Below are 18,696 nucleotides of genomic sequence, written 5' to 3' on the forward strand. Positions count from 1 at the left end.
CTCCCCACGTCTTCCCACGTCTCCCCACGTCTCCCCATGTCTCCTCACATCTCCTCACGTCTCCTCACGTCTCCCCACGTCCCCCCAAGTCTCCCCACGTCTCCCCACGTCTCCCCACGTCTCCCCATGTCTCCTCACGTCTCCCCACGTCTCCCCACGTCTCCCCACATCTCCCCACGTCCCCCCAAGTCTCCTCATGTCTCCCCACATCTCCCCACGTCTTCCCACATCTCCCCACATCTCCTCACGTCTCCCCATGTCTCCTCACATCTCCTCACGTCTCCTCACGTCTCCCCACGTCCCCCCAAGTCTCCCCACTTCTTCCCACGTCTCCCCATGTCTCCCCACATCTCTTCACTTCTCCCCACGTCTCCCCACATCTCCCCACGTCTCCCCACATCTCCCCACGTCTTCCCACGTCTCCTCACGTCTCCCCATGTCTCCTCACATCTCCCCACGTCTCCCCACACCTCCCCACGTCTCCTCACGTCTCCCCACATCTCCCCACGTCTCCCCACGTCTCCCCACATCTCCTCACGTCTCCCCACATCTCCCCACATCCCCCCAAGTCTCCTCACATCTCCCCACATCTCCCCACGTCTTCCCACATCTCCCCACGTCTCCTCACGTCTCCCCACGTCTCCTCACATCTCCCCATGTCTCCCTACGTCTTCCAACGTCTCCTCACGTCTCCTCACGTCTCCCCATGTCTCCCCACGTCTCCTCACATCTCCCCATGTCTCCCCATGTCTTCCAACGTCTCCTCACATCTCCTCACGTCTCCCCACATCTCCCCACATCCCCCCAAGTCTCCTCACATCTCCCCACATCTCCCCACGTCTTCCCACATCTCCCCATGTCTCCTCACATCTCCTCACGTCTCCCCACGTCTCCCCACGTCTCCTCACGTCTCTTCACGTCTCCCCACATCTCCTCATGTCTCCCCACATCTCCCCACGTCTCTTCACATCTCCTCACGTCTTCCCACGTCTCCCCACGTCTCTCCATGTCTCCCCACGTCTCCACACGTCTCTCCACATCTCCCCACAAATCTACTGAGCGACATATCAGTATGGATGTCACACCACTACTGGAAACTCCATCTTTCTAAACCGAGCTTGTAGTATTTCCTCCTCTCCAATCACCTCCCCATGAGTTTACCATTGAGACCAATGGCTCGACCATTGGTCCCTCCACACATGCCAGGGTGCTGGGTATAATCCTAGACTCTGACCTCTCCTTCATCCCCCGCATCCAATCACTGGCTAAATCCTGCCACCTCAACCTCCGCACAGTTCCGGAATTCGCCCCTTCCTGACTAACGACACCACAATACAGGTTATTCACTCCTTGGTTATATCCCCTCAACTACTGCAACTCCCTCCTCACTGGACGACCTCTACACAGGCCACACCCCCTTCAGTATATTATGAATTCTGCTGCTAGACTCATAGACCTTACCAATCGATCAACAACTGCTGCCCCTCTCTGCCAATCCCTTCATTGACCTCCACTCAGTGTCCTCCACCCCTCCCTGCCGATCCCTTCATTCATTGACCTCCGCTCAGTGTCCTCCACCCCTCCCTGCCAATCCCTTCTTTGACCTCCGGTCAGTGTCCTCCACCCCTCTCTGCCAATATCTTCATTGACCTCCGCTCAGTGTCCTCCACCCCTCCCTGCCAATCCCTTCATTCATTGACCTCCGCTCAGTGTCCTCCACCCCTCTCTGCCAATCCCTTCATTGACCTCCACTCAGTGTCCTCCACCCCTCTCTGCCAATCCCTTCATTCATTGACCTCCGCTCAGTGTCCTCCACCCCTCTCTGCCAATCCCTTCATTCATTGACCTCCACTCAGTGTCCTCCACCCCTCTCTGCCAATCCCTTCATTGACCTCCATTCAGTGTCCTCCACCCCTCTCTTCCAATCCCTTCATTGACCTCCACTCAGTGTCCTCCACCCCTCTCTGCAAATTCCTCCAATGACCTCCGCTCAGTGTCCTCCACCCCTCTCTGCCAATCCCTTCATTGAACTCTGCTTAGTGTCCTCCACCCCTCTCTGCCAATCCCTTCATTGACCTCCATTCAGTGTCCTCCACCCCTCTCTGCCAATCCCTCCATTGGCTTCCATTAACCCAACGTATAAAATTCCAAATACTAACCACAACGTACAAAGCTGTCCACAAAACTGCCCCAGCTACATCACCAACCTCATCTCCAAACAAGTCCGTCAGGCTCCTGAGACTTGGGTGCTCTTCCTGGCATCTACATGTGGACTTCACAAGTTGGGTGACCCCAAACCTCTATAGGGGTCACAAACACTGAGGAGAGTCGCTGAATGTAAACCAAGTTGTCTTCCATGAAGTTCCATTTCTCCTGTCAAAGGACCCGTGTCAAAGGTCTCCATTCTACTTCTCCTTGGCTTTGGTGTTCCCACTCAGGAGATTCCCTCTCGTCATTCAAAGTGAAAACAGCTTCTCTGTATTTAATAACATTCACTTTGCTGAGTGAACGACCTCTGCTCCTCTAAGTGATATTGAAGTTTACAATAAAAAGATGCTATACCTTGCTCCGCCCCCCCCCCCCCCCCTTTACTGACCTGCTGGGCTGCATGCTTGGATAAGGGTCTGGTATGGATTTTGGGCACCATTTAAAAAAAAAATGTCACCGGCTGGCAATTCTTTGCTTTACATTCCGCTGTCACTGGGAACCCGCGACAGCTGATGACTCGCTACATTACCGCATGATTTCGGTTACATTACCCATGGTGCCAGTAAGCCACGCCCACCACTCCCTACTACCACAACTAACACCTGAAGAGCTGTGTGTCCTCAGCATGGGGGTCATTCACATTTTCCGATCCGATCGCTCACGTTGCTTGGTGAATAAGGTGAACACACTTCTAGCATCTTACTTTGGGGAGGTTCCCCTTGCACAGGTCTGGAGACAGTCATCAGAAACATTGTTTCACCTCATTCACTAAACAAAGTGACCGTTCCCTTTGCCATGTGACCGCTCTGAGTTGCGTTAGTAAACTGATCCCCAGTACGTCTTCTGCCAGCTCCCAATCTGGCCGGGCCAAGACAACAAACGTCTTCTATGTTCCTGGTTATTGGACAATTTGTATGTTGGCTGAACTTCCAGCTTTATAATTGAAGACAAAATGTAAGATGTTAGATTTCAGAGATCCCGGCAGGAACTACAGAACTATCGGAAATGATATAAAAGCTTTATCTTAGACTGAATGTAAATCTTCTTGGGAATAATGCTGGTCGGCAAAATCTGTTAAGGAGGAAAGTAAATAAATAATAACATGTCGAGTTAAGTCCGACTCGATGGACCTCTGGCACATTTCCTGCCATCATTCTACATTTCTAGATGTGAGTTCTTCTATAAAGTTTGGTCGGTGAAGGAATTTGAGAATTTGTGTCTGATTGCCAATGAGGGAACGTTATCTGTGTGGTACATACCCATCAAGGAGCACCATGGCATTCTTCCTTGGCCGGCCAATATTCGGTCCATAGAGATTAGCTTTGGAGTAGGTCCGGATGGACTGCAGAATGTTCTTCAGCTGAATGTAGTCCTTCCCCAGCTGACTGCCATTGATCGCCCTGTTGATGAGGGTTCTGTAATTGTTGGGTTCTGTTAGAAGAATGATAATGTTATGTCATGGTACATGACTACTAAAATATCACAACTCTGACTCTGATGGTTTCTACATCCTCCATACGACCTTCTATGGTCTGATACAAGGTACTACTTGGGGAGTCTTGGCAGATTAGTCACTCCTCAGATCCATCCACTGCTTTTAGGCTTTTCTCCAAAGTTCCTGAGCAAGGGAACATTTTAAAGGGCTGGTCTGCAGAGCCTCTCAGCTCTGACCAGAGTCTGACCATGCTAGCTATCACACCCAGGTTGCTACTTAGCCCTCCTAGCATTGAGGTCTAGCTCCCCCTACCTGACTAGGAGGGTGCTACATATCAATAACTGGTTATGCCATGATCGTTTTCTTTGAGAATATCTTTCTTTGAGAACTCATTCACAGGCAGGCAATGTACTAAGATGTAGAAGATGTATGTGTGTAACCCTGAAGATAAATGAATGATGTCTTCACAAAGGAGGAGAGTCCTGGAGCCTATGTCTCTGATCACCCATCGGACACAATGATTATTTTTCTTGTTATGAAGCTTCACAGAATCATTGACTTATAGGAGGATGAATGGAATGAATGGCACTTTCCCTCAGTAACCTATCCTGCCCTGATGGTGTGAAGTAAAACAAGCTGACAATTGTGGAGGTGATGCTTTATGGAGCTCACCGATGATTACAGCACTGAAAAGAATTTGGAGGGTGATCTGTGGGAAATATCGGTGCTCTATGATATTCAGAGATCAGCTGTCTGCACAGCACAACCAAGAAAGATTCATTCACTTTAATGTAAGGAAAATGTTGTATTGCTTATCACTGGAAAATCCTAGCCTGTCATCGTGGATTCTGGGATGTAAAATATTCGATAAGAAAATGTAGAAGACAAGATTATGATGTACTATGTTGGAGACAAAAATCTGACACCTCTACTACCCTTCTATCCATAGCACAGTATAGGGGAGAGACCCATGGACAGTGTCCGCAGGCGATCCATGGACAGTGTCCGCAGGAGATCCATGGACAGTATAGGTGGGAGATCCATGGACAGGATAGGGAGGAGATCCATGGACAGTGTCCGCAGGAGATCCATGGACAGTATAGGGGGGAGGTCCATGGACAGTATAGGTGGGAGATCCATGGACAGGATAGGGAGGAGATCCATGGACAGTATAGGTGGGAGATCCATGGACAGGATAGGGGGGAGATCCATGGACAGTATAGGTGGGAGATCCATGGACAGTATAGGGGGGAGATACATGGACAGTGTCCGCAGGAGATCCATGGACAGTGTCCGCAGGAGATCCATGGACAGTATAGGGGGGAGGTCCATGGACAGTATAGGTGGGAGATCCATGGACAGGATAGGGAGGAGATCCATGGACAGTGTCCGCAGGAGATCCATGGACAGTATAGGGGGGAGGTCCATGGACAGTATAGGGGGGAGGTCCATGGACAGTATAGGTGGGAGATCCATGGACAGGATAGGGAGGAGATCCATGGACAGTGTCCGCAGGAGATCCATGGACAGTATAGGGGGGAGGTCCATGGACAGGATAGGGAGGAGATCCATGGACAGTGTCCGCAGGAGATCCATGGACAGTATAAGGGGGAGGTCCATGGACAGGATAGGGAGGAGATCCATGGACAGTATAGGGGGGAGATCCATGGACAGTGTCCGCAGGAGATCCATGGACAGTATAGGTGGGAGATCCATACACAGTATAGGGGGGAGATCCATGGACAGGATAGGGAGGAGATCCATGGACAGTATAGGGGGGAGATCCATGGACAGTATAGGGGGGAGATCCATACACAGTATAGGGGGGAGATCCATGGACAGGATAGGGAGGAGATCCATGGACAGTATAGGGGGGAGATCCATGGACAGTATAGGGGGGAGATACATGGACAGTATAGGGGGGAGATCCATGGACAGTATAGGTGGGAGATCCATGGACAGGATAGGGGGGAGATCCATGGACAGTATAGGTGGGAGATACATGGACAGTATAGGGGGGAGATCCATACACAGTATAGGGGGGAGATCCATGGACAGTATAGGGGGGAGATACATGGACAGTATAGGCAGGAGAGCCATGGACAGTACAGGTGGGAGATCTATAGACAGTATAGGCACGAGATCCACGGACTGTATAGGCAGGAGATCTATAGACAGTAAAGGCAGGAGATCCGTGGACTGTATAAGTGGGTGATACATGGACAGTATGGATAGGAGATCTATCGACAGTATAGATGGGAGTTCCATGGACAGTATAGACAGGAGATCCATGGACTGTATAGGTGGGAGATACATAGACAATATAGGGGGAGATACATGGACAGTATGGATAGGAGATCTATCGACAGTATAGATGGGAGTTCCATGGACAGTATAGACAGGAGATCCATGGACTGTATAGGTGGGAGATACATAGACAATATAGGGGGAGATACATGGACAGTATGGATAGGAGATCTATCGACAGTATAGATGAGAGTTCCATGGACAGTTTAGAAGAGAGTTCCATGGGCAGTATAGGTGGGAGATCCATGAACAGTATAAGCAGGAGATTCATGGACAGTATAGGAGAAAAGTCCATGAACAGTGTAGGTAGGATATCCATGAACAGTGTAGGCTGAAGATCCATGGACTGTACAGGCAAGAGATTTAAGAACAGTATAGGCAAGAGATCCATGGACAGAACTGGAGGAAGATCTTTGGACAGTATAGGTGGGAGTTCCATGGACAGTACAGGCGGGAGGTCCATGGACAGGATAGGGAGGAGATCCATGGACAGTACAGGCAGGAGATCCATGGAAAATATCGGTGGGAGATCCATGGACAGTACAGGCGGGAGATTCATGGACAGTACAGGAGGAAGATCCAGGGACGGTATAGACAGGATATCCAAGGACAGTATAGGAGGAAGATCCAGGGACGGTAAAGGTAGAAGATCCAACAACAGTGTAGGTGGGAGATCCATCAACAGTATAGGTGGGAGATCCATCAACAGTATAGGTGGGAGATCCATCAACAGTATAGGTGGGAGATACATCGACAGTATAGGTGGGAGATCCATCAACAGTATAGGTGGGAGATCCATCAACAGTATAGGTTCTGCCTCTTGCACTCCCTAGCTTTTGCGTTTCGGTCTTTTTGGTAGCCTTTTGTATGGTAGGTTGTAGGTGTCAGACGTGGAAGATCTGCGGGTTCCTTAGCCCTCCCCCATAGTGTATAAAATGGTTAGGTGTTTTTGTGTATAGTTTGGGCCATATAGGCCGTAAGCGGCAGGTTTAGTATGGAAATTGTTTATGGTTTACGTTTATGTCTGAGCCATAAAGGCTCCTAATTATATGGTCTTGGCCATAGAGGCCTTGTACTGCACATATTGTATATAAGTTCCGTTTTTTCCTTTCAGGTTATGGACTTTTATGTTCTTTGTTTATTATTTCTCCCACAGGGGTTGTTGGGACTTTTTCAGTTTCCTTGTTTAGTTTTGTATTTATTTATTCTATTTATTTTACTTTGTACTTTTATATATAAGTTGAGGATGGATATGTATGACATTAATACATAAATAAAAAATCTCCATCAACAGTATAGGTGGGAGATACATCAACAGTATAAGCAGTAGATCCATACACTGTATAGGAGGAAGATCCATGAACAGTATGGGTGGGAGGGGAGATCAATGGACATTATAGGGGGGAGTTCCATGGACAGTGTCCGTAGGAGATCCATTGACAGAATAGGCAGGAGATCCATGGACAGTATAGGCAGGAGATCCATTGACAGAATAGGCAGGAGATCCATGGACAGTATAGGCAGGAGATCCATGGACAGTATAGATGGGAGATTCATGGACAGTATAGGAGGAGATCCATGGACAGTACAGATGGGAGATTCATGGACAGTATAGGAGGAGATCCATGGACAGAACAGGCAGGAGATCCATGGACAGTATAGGCAGGAGATCCATGGACAGAATAGGCAGGAGATCCATGGACAGTATAGGCAGGAGATCCATGGACATTATAGGAGAAAGATTAATGTACAGTATATGGTATCATCCAGTCCTGCCTTTCTGCTAGGACATTGCTAATACACTCCCAGATGATTCAAATCCCTCACATGAGTTGTCTCCCATCTTAGTAACTCTGAGATCAGCAATGGAGATGATAGTAGACCACATGTCCATGGTTTGAACTTTGGGTCATCGAACTTTGGTCAAAGCTGCACAGTTTGTTTTTATCTAAGGCACTCCTTAGCTGCATACGCAATTTTTGTTGGTAAATTTGAACTAACCCTTTGAACCAGAAGTGTCCAGAAAAAAAACTATGACTATAAATGTGCCCATTAGCTCTTGGTCTTGCATACATTGTAGACAACATTCGTCATTAGGAGGAAGAAAACAATTAAACAATAAAGGAACTTGGACGGTAACGCTGGTTTTCAGATGTGATTTGGGTTTTGGAAGAGAAGTTTGGTGTCTCTATTACAAATTCATAAATAAGATTCTATCTGGAAGGAGGTCAGGACACAAGGAAGGAGGCTCGGCCTCGTACTCACCATTTCCCAATTCCCATGAAATGTTGTACTTCTTGCTGGCGCTGTATTTCAGTAAACTGAGCACGCTGGAGCTGTTCCAGGAATTATCTGAGTTTCGCCGAAGAGCATTAAGTCCAAAAATCAGATGAAGTCCAGAGCAGTCAACAAAGTTATAGAGTTTGTCAAGAGACCTGGCTGGGAGGAAACAAAGAGCTTGTAAGGCGTATGAGAACTTCCATGGAAAACCAACAACAAGTCACAGGCGTGAGAAGGAGATTACATGCATTAGATCTGCCTCCGCTCCCGGTAATGTCTTCCACTCATGAAATTATTTATTGGACCTTCCATCATACATGGTATTCCAGTAATGTCATGACTTGAGCCCAGTATATATATATGCTAAGGGACCATCTTCCCTGTATGCATTATAAGGGGCCCCAGTATATACTATAAGTGACCATCTTCCCTGTATACACTATAAGTGGCCATCTCCCCTGTATACATTATAAGGGGCCCCAGTATATACTATAAGTGGCCATCTCCCCTGTATACATTATAAGGGGCCCCAGTATATACTATAAGTGGCCATCTCCCCTGTATACATTATAAGGGGCCCCAGTATATACTATAAGTGGCCATCTCCCCTGTATACATTATAAGGGGCCCCAGTATATACTATAAGTGGCCATCTTCTCTGCATAGATCATAAGGGGCCCCAGTATATACTATAAGTGGCCATCTTCCCTGCATAGATCATAAGGGGCCCCAGTATATACTATAAGGGGCCCCAGTATATACTATAAGTGGCCATCTTCCCTGCATAGATCATAAGGGGCCCCAGTATATACTATAAGGGGCCCCAGTATATACTATAAGGGGTCATCTTCCCTGTATACATTATAAGGGGCCCCAGTATATACTATAAGGGGTCATCTTCCCTGCATAGATCATAAGGGGCCCCAGTATATACTATAAGGGGTCCCAGTATATACTATAAGGGGCCATCTTCACTGTATACATTATAAGGGGCCCAGTATATACTATAAGGGGCCATCTTCACTGTATACATTATAAGGGGCCCCAGTATATACTATAAGTGGCCATCTTCCCTGTATACATTATAAGGGGCCCCAGTATATACTATAAGTGGCCATCTTCCCTGTATACATTATAAGGGGCCCCAGTATATACTATAAGGGGCCATCTTCACTGTATACATTATAAGGGGCCCAGTATATACTATAAGGGGCCATCTTCCCTGTATACATTATAAAGGGTCCCAGTATATACTATAAGGGGCCATCTTCACTGTATACATTATAAGGGGCCCCAGTATATACTATAAGTGGCCATCTTCCCTGTATACATTATAAGGGGCCCCAGTATACACTATAAAGGGTCATCTTCCCTGTATACATTATAAGGGGCCCCAGTATATACTATAAGGGGCCATCTTCACTGTATACATTATAAGGGGCCCCAGTATATACTATAAGGGGCCATCTTCACTGTATACATTATAAGGGGCCCCAGTATACACTATAAGTGGCCATCTTCCCTGTATACATTATAAGGGGCCCCAGTATATACTATAAGTGGCCATCTTCCCTGTATACATTATAAGGGGCCCCAGTATACACTATAAAGGGTCATCTTCCTGGGATTTATAACATATGGGACAAATGTGTTCCATATAGAACCCATGTATCATATATGGGGCGTATTGATCCCGTATAGCACCAATACATATGAGATATAATGATCACATTTAGGACTGATTTATGATCTGACAGTTATATAGATATACAGTATATACCTCTGACATAGGAGGAGGGCTCAGTGCAGAAATAGCAACTCAGTCCTAGAGAATCCACTTGAAGAGACCCTCTAGTCTCTCCTGACAGAAGTGTAGGGGGCCAGCTGCCTGTAGTGCCGTCAGGAGACGTTGGTCTTCATCAGGCCATTACAGGGGTCCCTTAGCGCATTGTGTTGTGATTTCATTAACATCGACTAGTCCTGAAGATGGGGGACACTTTTTTCTCTGAAACGCGTTGGCTGTATCTGATGCTCTTCACCGTTAAATGTTATAAAAAGTCCTTGAAGTAAGATGAACATTTGAACCAGATGCTCCTCCATACACATTCAAGAATCTACCATCTGGAGAGCTCTCCCTCCCTTTGTTGCTATTAGAGAGCTAGCAGGCTAGGAGCAGGTCCACCCATACTAGACTTCAATCATAGATTTGCTGCTTTGATGGAAAAATCACTTTACAGTAGATCCATCTGAACCGATTTTTACTTCTATAGGTCCAGGGCTATCACACACCTATTAGGCAGATGGCAGCCAGGCCCAAGCATTTCATGCCATGCCCCTCCATACCTGGAAGCACCGGGTATTCTGTAGCAGGGACCATGGAAGAATGAGTGGTATCATCACCCCTTCCATTATGAGACATTGGCCAAGCCCTGCATGCCATGGCCCCCCCATACCTGAACGCACGGGTATTCTGTAGCAGTGACCATGGAAGAAGCAGTGGTATCATCACCCCTTCCATGATGAGATGGTGGCCAGGCCCAAGCCGTGCATGCCATGACCCCTCCATAGCTGGATCACCAAGCATTCCATAGCAGTGACCATGGAAGAATGAGTGGTATCATCACCCCTTCCATTATGAGACATTAGCCAAGCCCTGCATGCCATGACCCCCCCATACCTGAAGGCACCGGGTATTCTGTAGCAGTGACCATGGAAGAATGATTGGTGTCAACACCCCTTCCATTATGAGACATTGGCCAAGCCCTGCATGCCATGACCCCCCCCCCACCCCCATAGCTGGAAGCACCAGGTATTCTGTAGCAGGGACCATGGAAGAATGAGTGGTATCATCACCCCTTCCATTATGAGACATTGGCCAAGCCCTGAATGCCATGGCCCCCCCATACCTGAAGGCACCGGGTATTCTGTAGCAGTGACCATGGAAGAATGATTGGTGTCATCACCCCTTCCATTATGAGACATTGGCCAAGCCCTGAATGCCATGGTCCCCCCATACCTGAAGGCACCGGGTATTCTGTAGCAGTGACCATGGAAGAATGATTGGTGTCATCACCCCTTCCATTATGAGACATTGGCCAAGCCCTGAATGCCATGGTCCCCCCATTAGAGAAAAACAAAAAGAGGGTGCACCGGCCTAGTGCATTACCTTAAAAAATGTGTTTATTAAATAATAAAAGTAGGTATTGTACTCACAAAGGTACATCAAAGGTACATCGTAAAGGAACAGCTCGGTCCAATCCGCACTACGTGTGCATCCGTAATGGGGACTCTGGACCTCCAACAGGCTGACGCGTTTCGAGGACTTGCCTCTTCCTCAGAGCCAACTCAATATCTGAAGGCACAGGATGTCCTGTAGCAGGGACCATGGAAGAATGATTGGTGTCATCACCCCTTCCATTATAAGACATTGGCCAAGCCCTGCATGCCATGCCCCCCCCCCCATACCTGAAGGCACCGGGTACTATGTAGCAGGGACCATGGAAGAATGATTGGTGTCATCACCCCTTCCATTATGAGACTTTGGCCAAGCCCTGCCTGCCATTACCCCCCATAGCTGAAGGCACCGGGTATTGTGTAGCATGTTTTTAGACGGGTTAATTTGGGTTTTGATAGTTGGCTAACTGGCTGGCAGATTGAACCAGCTTTTCTTATCCCCCTCTGTTGATAAGTTATACCTATCCATGTTCCTTGCCGACAATGGCCATTATTAGACTGGGGTAGGCTGGCAAGTTAAACTGGATAGCCCTACTTTTTACTTTTTCACGTAGTGACGCCTTCCATGTTCACTGTTTAAAAAGCCAGTTATAGACCTGGGTAGGTGACCAGTTTTTTGTATGTTTGTTGTATTCTGTAGCAGTGACCATGGAAGAATGATTGGTGTCATCACCCCTTCCATTATGAGACTTTGTCCAAGCCCTGCCTGCCATGACCCCCCCATAGCTGGAAGCACCAGGTATTCTGTAGCAGGGACCATGGAAGAATGATTGGTGTCATCACCCCTTCCATTATGAGACTTTGTCCAAGCCCTGCCTGCCATGACCCCCCCATAGCTGCAAGCACCAGGTATTCTGTAGCAGGGACCATGGAAGAATGATTGGTGTCATCACCCCTTCCATTATGAGACATTGGCCAAGCCCTGCCTGCCATGACCCCCCCATAGCTGGAAGCACCAGGTATTGTGTAGCAGGGACCATGGAAGAATGATTGGTGTCATCACCCCTTCCATTATGAGACTTTGTCCAAGCCCTGCCTGCCATGACCCCCCCATAGCTGGAAGCACCAGGTATTCTGTAGCAGTGACCATGGAAGAATGATTGGTGTCATCACCCCTTCCATTATGAGACTTTGTCCAAGCCCTGCCTGCCATGACCCCCCCATAGCTGGAAGCACCAGGTATTGTGTAGCAGGGACCATGGAAGAATGATTGGTGTCATCACCCCTTCCAATATGAGACTTTGTCCAAGCCCTGCCTGCCATGACCCCCCCATAGCTGGAAGCACCAGGTATTCTGTAGCAGTGACCATGGAAGAATGATTGGTGTCATCACCCCTTCCATTATGAGACTTTGTCCAAGCCCTGCCTGCCATGACCCCCCCATAGCTGGAAGCACCAGGTATTCTGTAGCAGTGACCATGGAAGAATGATTGGTGTCATCACCCCTTCCATTATGAGACTTTGTCCAAGCCCTGCCTGCCATGACCCCCCCATAGCTGGAAGCACCAGGTATTGTGTAGCAGGGACCATGGAAGAATGATTGGTGTCATCACCCCTTCCATTATGAGACTTTGTCCAAGCCCTGCCTGCCATGACCCCCCCATAGCTGGAAGCACCAGGTATTGTGTAGCAGTGACCATGGAAGAATGATTGGTGTCATCACCCCTTCCATTATGGGACTTTGTCCAAGCCCTGCCTGCCATGACCCCCCCCATAGCTGGAAGCACCAGGTATTCTGTAGCAGTGACCATGGAAGAATGATTGGTGTCATCACCCCTTCCATTATGAGACTTTGTCCAAGCCCTGCCTGCCATGACCCCCCCATAGCTGGAAGCACCAGGTATTCTGTAGCAGTGACCATGGAAGAATGATTGGTGTCATCACCCCTTCCATTATGAGACTTTGTCCAAGCCCTGCCTGCCATGACCCCCCCATAGCTGGAAGCACCAGGTATTGTGTAGCAGTGACCATGGAAGAATGATTGGTGTCATCACCCCTTCCATTATGAGACTTTGTCCAAGCCCTGCCTGCCATGACCCCCCCATAGCTGGAAGCACCAGGTATTGTGTAGCAGGGACCATGGAAGAATGATTGGTGTCATCACCCCTTCCGTTATGAGACTTTGGCCAAACCCTGCCTGCCATGACCCCCCCATAGCTGGAAGCACCAGGTATTGTGTAGCAGGGACCATGGAAGTAGGGGGCAATGGAACAGTGGAGTAGAAGGTATGAGGGGGTTGAGGAGGGGGGAGTATAGTCTCTGTATAATGAAAGGGGTAATTGGGGAAATTGCTGCCGGGTGTACTCAGCGGTATGGATGGACCTCAAGTGCTTTCTGGAATATCATGAATGTAGATCTTCTCCTGTCTGCCATATCTCCTGATATCGTCTCCATTGATAGGCGGACTGAATCCAGATTGTCCCGATATCTGCTGAGTGTATGGCCTGAGCACAGGAGGGATTTGCACACATCATTCCTCTCACGGCACAATGTGTTTTCTTTCTACTTTCCATAAGTAAGATCCCAGCAATCTGCGGACATTTTTATGTTTCTCTGTGAAAAATGAGATATTATTTAATGGAGTCTCATCTCAGTTATCTCTGGTGGAGAGAAGTCATCTGGATTCCATCTCCTCCAGACCGCTGACACCTGATACATTAAAGGACGATGTGAACATCAGAATGGGGCCTGATACAGTCCAGCACTCCTTTATCACCACTTATACCATCTCCAGAAGACTACGAGAGCTCGTAAATCATGTCTCTATGATACTCTATGATCATTTACACTTACTGCACCTAGAAGCACTTTAGATGTGGAGAGGATTCCGAGACGAAGAGACCACGACTGCCCCACGAGATATCAACACACTCCGCTTACCAACACCATTCACACACCAAAACATACAATCTCACCGTGTACAAGGTGCTATACAAGTAGTTTGGAGACTAGTTTTGTAACAGCACAAGGCTGCACGCACAGTCACAGGGAGCACCGACCTTCATAAGTCAGTGTGCCGAAAGGCATCGTCCTGTGTACTACGGGAACTGTGCAACTGTTGCTATTCTGACCACGTGTGTTACCACGTCTGTTATTTCATCACGGACAGCGAGGTAGAACAAAGAGCAAGCGTGAAATTCTGCGTGAAACTAAACAAATCTGCGGCAGAGACGTCTGACATGATCCGGCAAGTTCACGGCGAGGCTTCAATCATTCGAGGGGCTTTGAGTAGCATGTGAGCTTCAAGACGAACATCACTGGAAGACGATGAGAGATCAGGAAGACCTTCAATGAGCTCAACCCCCGAAAATGTGGAAACCATTCGCCAGCTTGTGCATGATGATCGCCGGAGAACAATCCACAACATTGCCGCCATTGTCAGTCATACAGTCCACGCAATCCTCACGTGTGTCCGTGTGTCATACAGTCCAGGCAATCCTCACGTGTGTCCGTGTGTCATACAGTCCAGGCAATCCTCACATGTGTCGGTGTGTCATACAGTCCAGGCATTCCTCACGTGTGTCATACAGTCCAGGCAATCCTCACGTGTGTCCGTGTGTCATACAGTCCAGGCAATCCTCACATGTGTCGGTGTGTCATACAGTCCAGGCATTCCTCACGTGTGTCATACAGTCCAGGCAATCCTCACATGTGTCATACAGTCCAGGCAATCCTCACGTGTGTCAGTATGTCATACAGAACAGTCCAGACAATCCTCACGTGTGTCGGTGTGTCATACAGAACAGTCCAGGCAATCCTCACGTGTGTCGGGGTGTCATACAGAACAGTCCAGGCAATCCTTGCGCGTGTCGGTGTGTCATACAGAACAGTCCAGGCAATCCTCACGTGTGTCCGTGTGTCATACAGTCCAGGCAATCCTCACGTGTGTCCGTGTGTCATACAGTCCAGGCAATCCTCACGTGTGTCCGTGTGTCATACAGTCCAGGCAATCCTCACGTGTGTCCGTGTGTCATACAGTCCAGGCAATCCTCACGTGTGTCCGTGTGTCATACAGTCCACGCAATCCTCACGTGTGTCGGTGTGTCATACAGTCCACGCAATCCTCACGTGTGTCCGTGTGTCATACAGTCCAGGCAATCCTCACGTGTCACGGTGTGTCATACAGAACAGTCCAGGCAATCCTCACGTGTGTCGGTGTGTCATACAGTCCAGGCAATCCTCACGTGTGTCGGTGTGTCATACAGTCCAGGCAATCCTCACGTGTGTCGGTGTGTCATACAGTCCAGGCAATCCTCACGTGTGACGGTGTGTCATACAGTCCAGGCAATCCTCACGTGTGACGGTGTGTCATACAGAACAGTCCGGGCAATCCTCACATGTGTCGGTGTGTCATACAGTCCAGGCAATCCTCACGTGTGGTTTGAACATGTGCCGTGTTGCTGCCACATTCCTCCCCAGGCTGCAATGATCTCACTTCCACACAGGGGTGTATTTAGGATTTGTGCTGCCCTAGGCAACCCAAATATCCGGCGCCCCCCATGGAGAGAGCTTCACATTGACCAACAACATCCCTACCCACCCCCCACCTGAGAGAGCCTTCTATTAACACCCCACCCTGGCAAGAGAGAGAAACACACTCACCTTCACAGCTCTGGACATCCCCGGGAACAAGAGTCGGGCTCTACATACACCATCAAGCAGCCTGCAACCTCTCATGGATCCATCCTGGTCCCTATGCTGCATGTGTCCCTTCTTCCGGCCCTTCTTCCCGGGGGGGCGGTGGTGCCCCCTCTGAAAAGTGCCGCCCTAGGCAAATGCCTTGTTTGCCTTGTGGTAAATACACCCCTGCTTCCACACCCATCCTACTCGCCAGATTTGGCTCCTGAGGACTTTGCCCTCTTCCTGAAGATGAAGATCCTACTCAAAGGTCACCATTTCGACAACATTGTGGACATCCAGTGCCAACAGCAGAAAGTTCTTGACACGCTTTGGAAAGAAGGCTTCCAGAACACATTCCAGAAGTGGTGGGAACGCTGGGAGCGCTGTATTGCTGTGCAAGGGGACTGTTCTGAGGGTGATGGTGTGTAAATGTAGATAAATAAAGTACTTTCCTGCAAACAGAGCGAGTCTCCAAGCTTTTTGATACCACCTCGTACGTAGGCCTCCACAACTGGGGACTCAGCCATAGGGATCACCCATCTCCAATATAAACTATTCTACAGAAGTACCATTGCTTCAGACACATACGGATCAACTCCAAAGCAACATTGAGACCATCTCCCCCATGGCAGCCAATCAGATCTTCCTTTTCCTTCTTTTATAGAGACTGGAAGGAAGTACTGGGGTGTGGTTGGTATGGCTAATGAGAAAGAACCAAAAACCACAGCCGCCCATGGCCGCTCCGTACCACAAATGTCCACGAAAGTAACAATAGGCGCTCATGACTCCCAACTGGACTTCAACTAGGGTCCTTTTATTAAAACCAAGCTAATGACTCAATGATGATAATGACATCCATAGTGGCAAGCTGTCCCCTTATTACCCCTGAACTGCGGCTCCGATGGGAGAAAGAACCCTCACATGAGGCTGGGAGGAAGAAAGAACCCTCACATGAGGCTGGGAGGAAGAAAGAACCCTCACATGAGGCTGGGAGGAAGACAGAACCCTCACATGAGGCTGGGAGGAAGAAAGAACCCTCACATGAGGCTGGGAGGAAGAAAGAACCCTCACATGAGGCTGGGAGAGCGTATGGGGGTAGATTGAGTTCTAGAGAAAAGTCCCCGGACCGGGATCGCTCAGGCCAGCACGGCTCACAGGAAGTGGAAGTCACCAGGAGGATGGAGACAGACAGTAAGCTGGATGGGTTGCTGTGACAACACATTTCATGCTACAAAGTCCTTCTCCTGGACTTGACCGAGCACTTTGTAGAGTGAATGTATTTTATAAAAATGACAAACATGTTATAGTTACCTGCTGTGTAAAGGCTTTGCGTAGAACAGCCCCAATCCTCTTCTTTACAGGATGTCCTGGCTCCTCCCCCTAGCTGAGTGCCCCCGATAGCAAGCCCCTTGCTATGGGGGCATTCCAGCAGGCTTGCTCCCGAGCAGCGATCAGTGTGTCCATTCATACACAGAGCACAGCTTGGCCCCACTCTCTCCTCATTGACTCACTGGCTGTGATTGACAGCAACAGGAGCAAATGGCTCCCGCTGCCGTGTGAGCCAATGAGGAGAGAAAGACCCGCGAGAGCTGCTGCTGCACACCATTGGATCGAGATGGGGCTCCAGTAAGTATGGGGGTGGGGGGGGGGGGGTGGAGATCTGCACTTAAAATGTTTTTTTAATGCTTAGATTGCATTATGGGCCTTCGGAAGGACTTGAAATTTACAGCTAGCCGCCACTCCGCGACATTTCCTGCTCCCCATTGGACAGGCATCACCATGTATTTATGTGTTTGAAGGGATCACAAAGCCTCACGCCTGGCAGAAAATACCTGAATTCAGCGTCCAGCCCGATATAATAAGACATCCTCTGGTATATCATTAGGTTTGCACTCATACATTCCTTCCTGTCATGACGGTTCTTGGAGCTCCGCCTTGTTCTTCATGCTTTTCCATCCATCCAGTAAATGAGCCATTGTCAGCACTCCCAACCACCAAAGAACTCCTCCGTGTGGAATCCCATCAATATATTTCATTACAAGTCCTGACATTCACCCATTAATGGGGTTTAAGCTGCAAAACTCACAGGTCAGCTGACACATGAGATTTATTTGGGGGAACTCTACATGAGTGATCCCCTCGGGGCAATGCTGTGGGCATCTCTCCATTCTTCTGTGGAAGTTCAGGTATGATAAAATGTCCATCAATAATGTTCTGTCATTGTATATTACACATCATAGCCGGCCCTCCTGTGCACTCAGATGTGCCGCGTCCTCCCTCTCATACAACCCGTCATTTACAGATCACAGATATCCGCACTCCACCTGACAGATCTTAGCATGTTCTGTTCAGTTCCTTTGGTTCTACGGCGAGACGTTCAATGAAAAGCAGCAGCTGAAGACAATGGTGGACCTTTGCTGGCGCTCCCTTTACTTTGCACATCACACCTTGTCCAGCCCATTGTATTTGGATATTAATGTCATACTTTAGAAGAGAATTTCTTTGACTTTCAAAATATAATCTGTCAAGATTTTCCTTCCTGTGAAGAATAGACTTGCCCCACCAATGTGAATGGCAATGGCCGGGATTCCCAATGTGGGCCCCAAACTAAA

The 18,696-nt window shown here is 48.6% G+C and overlaps 1 pseudogene across 1 annotated transcript in view; it reads right to left on the bottom strand.

Moving 5' to 3' along the window:
* LOC149435369 (inactive heparanase-2-like) overlaps positions 1-18,696 on the bottom strand; it is a 279,818-nt pseudogene that overhangs the window by 57,774 nt on the left and 203,348 nt on the right. Inside the window, exons 4-5 of the transcript XR_016308497.1 lie at positions 8,216-8,389; positions 3,468-3,639 (exon numbers count right to left, since the gene is read on the bottom strand). The product of XR_016308497.1 is annotated as an inactive heparanase-2-like (transcript). The remainder of the gene's footprint in view (positions 1-3,467; positions 3,640-8,215; positions 8,390-18,696) is intronic.

This window comes from Staurois parvus, unplaced genomic scaffold (assembly GCF_062004578.1).
Source record: "Staurois parvus isolate SC_StPar_1 unplaced genomic scaffold, SC_StPar_1.0 ptg001527l, whole genome shotgun sequence".
Classification (NCBI taxonomy): domain Eukaryota; kingdom Metazoa; phylum Chordata; class Amphibia; order Anura; family Ranidae; genus Staurois; species Staurois parvus.